Source organism: Micropterus dolomieu, linkage group LG14 (genome assembly GCF_021292245.1).
Source record: "Micropterus dolomieu isolate WLL.071019.BEF.003 ecotype Adirondacks linkage group LG14, ASM2129224v1, whole genome shotgun sequence".
Lineage (NCBI taxonomy): Eukaryota > Metazoa > Chordata > Actinopteri > Centrarchiformes > Centrarchidae > Micropterus > Micropterus dolomieu.
In genome coordinates this window covers 14,490,198-14,494,982 of record NC_060163.1, presented here as the reverse complement: position 1 = coordinate 14,494,982, position 4,785 = coordinate 14,490,198, and the positions used below count along the sequence as shown (strand labels likewise).

General features: G+C 34.5%; 1 protein-coding gene and 1 long non-coding RNA gene across 2 annotated transcripts in view; both read left to right on the top strand.

Moving 5' to 3' along the window:
- Window positions 1-2,321, top strand: part of LOC123983603 — a 4,703-nt gene extending 2,382 nt beyond the window's left edge. The window contains exon 3 of the long non-coding RNA XR_006828232.1: window positions 1,941-2,321. This is a non-coding gene — a long non-coding RNA (uncharacterized LOC123983603). The remainder of the gene's footprint in view (window positions 1-1,940) is intronic.
- Window positions 1-4,785, top strand: part of nrg3b (neuregulin 3b) — a 189,224-nt gene that overhangs the window by 96,782 nt on the left and 87,657 nt on the right.

Genomic DNA, 4,785 nt, shown 5'->3' with positions numbered 1-4,785 from the left:
ACTAAACTACACAAATGGAAAGGAAATCCTTCCATGCAGATTCAACCAGGAAGCACAAGAGGAGCAAACATGATGCAACTGTCTTTTTATTGTGGTCTGACAAAAAGTAGTGATAGCATTCTTACAAAATGGGCTTCTCCTCATGTATTAACCTTGGCATAAATGTTGCCTCATATGACCTCCCTGGTATGAGATGCATTTTAATGGTAGGTGCAAAGAAGGGGCTCTTGCAAGATCATTCTTTGATCTTACTTAAAAGCAAAAGATTGTTCTTGTTGTTCTTTTTCTTTCGCCATTTTCTTTCCTTTTTCTTTTTCCACTCAGGCAGCCACTCACACCCTGATTGCCCAACAGAATACATTTAGTACACCCTGACACAACTCAAAACGTGGCAGGCATAACTAAAATGTTGTTAATTACCTAGATCAAATTTATTGAACAAAACAAATCCAATCCTTTATAAAGCCTTTGACAACCTATTTGCCTGCAGTAGCAAGCCTATCCCATTTATCTGTCACCTAATTATGTTTCTTCTTATTTGTGATAAAGATATAGTTATAGTGCTCAAAATGTAATTTACAGGAGGATGGGAAGAAAAATAGGAGTATATATACACAAGAGAGTAAATGCTATAAAATAATGCTTTATAGCAGTATATGCCTTAATATGTTCTGTTAGCTATCATTTATATAATATTAGCCGATTCTTTTAGGATTGTACTGCAAAATACACCCAAATTAAACAGTATGCTAGGAAAGCACGCTTAATATGCCTGTAGTCGTATGTGCATTGCAAATTTATGTGCTTGAACTCCTCTCTTCTTTGTATGTTCCTGGATGTTCCTGCTCCCCCTTAGCGGCCTGCTGCACTATCCACTTCAACTCTGCAATCACTCTGGTATATCACTTTAAAAATACATCACTTTAAAAATACATGATAAGAAATGTTCTCTGAGGGAAGAGTTGTGCTGAATGGTGCTGAATTGAAAACCAGCTCATTAGTACACCTACCTGGAATTAAAGGGCCTAAATCTTTATCTGGAAAAAAGAAACGGTGCATTATAAATGAAGCATGAGTGTGAGTCAAGCTTCTTAGAAAAGTAAATGTTGAAAGTTGAAAAAACTGTGAGGTAATGTGTGCATTTAATTAAAACTCACTGACCATTTTTGCTCATTATAACAGTCACATGGTTTATTATCAATCACAGATAATTAACCAGATAACTTTAAAATGTATTTGCTAAATGAAGAAACACATCAAATTTTAGCAGAAACCAGCTATAAAAAATGGAAAATTATATCATTTGGACACAATATTGATTCAAGTATTAATGCTTGAATATTTGATTATTCAGTGGAAACCTCTTATAGTGATCACATCCATCTGAGTCAAATTGATCACTATGAGGGAATGGTTGTTATAACAGATTTGTTTTTTCTTTTTCTCATGGAGATTATCATCTAATTGACATTTATAGCATCAATATTAAGGAATGAAAACTGCTTTGCTATTTACTGAATTTTATTGACTGTTACCAAATACATAGCAGCTGTTTCAACCACTTTTCAAATTACTGCAGAAATTAAATTATTATTGGAGTTATAATTATACTACTGTAGAATGCAAATGCATACAGTAATGTAAATAATATATATCTAGTTCAAATTATTATTAGGCTATAGCCTAAAAAAATATTATGATGTTTACAAATATTATATACATACAGCATTTGTATAGGAATGATTCTGTCCCAAGCTTTTTGATCCAAATAAGTGGTTGATCACTGTAGAACCGTGATCCCTATAAGCAGTTTCCACTGTATAATTATATATAATTTCAATGAATGGTTCTGGTAAAAATTCAATGATGGGAAGAAGAGTCAGTGTGTGTTTCATGTCACATTACGGTAGACAATTTGGAATGTCCCTCTTGTGCGACAGCAGCATCAAGAAACCCCGAAGACTGTGGACTATAATTAGTGACAGCTGAATGACTGCATATAGAACTCAGGAAAGACTGGAGCGCATAACCCATAGGTACTATCTGCCAATTTGTCTTGAGTTGAATGCCTGTTGTGTGAAAGAATGATTACAGGTTTGTGAATACTTTTGTTGAAAGGTTGTTTCGTTTGCCTGAGAGTCCAGGCAGTAAGTCAGAAAAATATAATAATTTTACTCAAAAATCACTGCCATGTTGATGCAGTTTAATGTCATCGCTGCTAGGTGGAACTCCAGGTGTGCTAGTGATATTGATGAAGTGCTTTTACAGGACAGTAATCACAAAATTGCATTATTTCGAAGGTAACTTGCCACGAGTAATGTGAAAACAACTAATTAAGCCTGCAGTCTACATTAAAGTGATGTTACAGGATTTCTAACCACTAGGGGGAAGAAAGTCCCCAAAACAAACTCACAGCAATGGAGCCACAATAAAGCTGAAGCAGAACATAAAATCTTTAAAACTGATTCTTTATTGCCACAAAAAAAAATTTTAAGTTAAAAATACATTCTAAAGATATGGAAGATGCATTTTGCCCTCATAAAGTATTTATTAACTGCTATTTGTGATGATCCCATTATTTCTGTCTACCTGTCGAAATTCAAGTCCATGGTTTGGTCCACCAACTCCTGAGAAAACAATCTGTCTCTTTCTGACTTGCTAAATGTTGGACTCTCCTCACCAGCTATTTCTTTATTTCAGTTCTTTGCTATTTCATGCTGAGCGGGTAGCGTACAGTCAGCTTGTGTAAGGTTCTTTGCTGAAATATGGCAGCCCTCAGTTTTATTTTTTGGGGATCCAACCATATGGACTGACAAACCCAAACAATGAGCTGAAGACTGTAAATACAGTAGCAGTGGAGAACTGCTAGGCCATTACTATATTCATACCACGCTGCACACAGTGTTATCCTCTGTTTTTCTTCCTGTCAGAGATACTGTGCGTAATGATAAACCCAGATATTTTCCATCCACATTTCTAGATACAACTAAAAGGGGAATACATATAAGGCAGATTATTACACCCAGGTTTATGGTGCTAGAGAAACTGCTGTTGATCAATCACCCCTCCCCCCTAAGCAATGCTGGATCAGCCTCTTCATGAAAATAACTGCTGATCTCTTCAGTCTGCTGTAAAGCACAGAAAAGTAAAGGTTTAACTTGCTGCCTCCTTTGACGTCATCTTATCCTCCAGGCCACAGTGCAAAGAGCATAATAGATGGTTGGATGTTCTCCAACAATAGACAAGTAAAGATGTCAGAACAATCTTTAAACACTTGAATCATTGGATGAGAACACAGTTGGGAATCAGTTTATTTTGTTATGAAACATTTCCTTCACTCTCCTCCTCCTTTCTCCCCCTCCTCTGCCGGATGTTCATGTCTGCCAATGCTAATAAGGCTCCCAAAATAAACATGCAAATGTGAGTTAAAGACCTACTTCCACATCATTGCTGTAGCTTCTTATATGTTGAGTACAATACATGTACAAGAATTCAAAGGTCTTGCTAAAGGTGCTAATTGGGGCTCAACACATGATGGCCCAAGCACATATAGAAGTATCACTCTGTAGATAACTACACTTGAAATTACATCATTCTCTGTTAAGGATTTTGAAGCCAAGCCATTACTACAGTGCCCTGCCAAATTCACCAAAACAATTTTTGGTAACACTTTCTATGAAGGTCACTATCACTATCACTATAATGACTTATGCATATATTTATAACACAATATAATGCGTCCATAAGACATTATAACAGTTGTTATAATCACTTACAAACATGCATTAGGCGCTATAGCAAAGTTCATAATGTATTATGAACTTTTGATTTAATGTTTTATAACTAATAGTAATGCTAGTTTATATCAATGTGCGGCAAGAATCCCTGACCATGTTCCATAACACATTATAACCACCGACTCTGCCTCGTTATAAATACACTTTTTAGTCACAATTTAAAATTAGTTATATAAAATGGAATAATAGCTTATAGTAATGTTTAAAATACGTTTAAAATACTTTTATATATGTATATATGATACTTTTATAAATATGTTTAAATTACTTTTAAATGTCTTTTAAGAGGCTACGTTTTGTGAAGTGGTTGTCTTTAATTGTCCACAGCATCTGTTAGGGCTTGTCCATAGGCTCGCCATTCATCTGTGGCAACATCTGAGCCACTTCTTACATGATGTTGGTCCGCAACAGGTCTCTTGAGCGATCTTTCACCACCCTGACAATGTGTTTTCTTGATGTAATTATGTTGTGTTTTTTGTGCTAAACTGCAAAACGTTCAAAATTCATACAGATTGTTCATAAAGTGAAAAATAAAAGTTGTTTTCCTTCCCAAAATGTGTATCACTTTACTTAAAGCAAACAATGACGTGTTATAAGGTCTTATAATTAGTTCATATGGTATTATGTCCATCTGTAATATATTATACAGGGATAGATATTTTATCACTTTACTTAAAGCAAACAAAGACATACTATATAACATTAAACATTACTATAAGCTATTATTCCATTTTATATAACTAATTCTAAATGGTGACTAAAGTGTATTTATAACGAGGCAGAGTTGGTTATAATGTGTTATGGAACATGGTCGGAGATTCTTGCTGCACATTGATATAAACTGGTATTACTATTAGTTATAAAACATGAAATCAAAAGTTCATAATACATTATGAACTTTGCTATAGCGCCTAATGCATGTTTGTAAGTGATTATAACAACTGTTATAATGTCTTATGGACGCATTATATTGTGTTATAAATATATG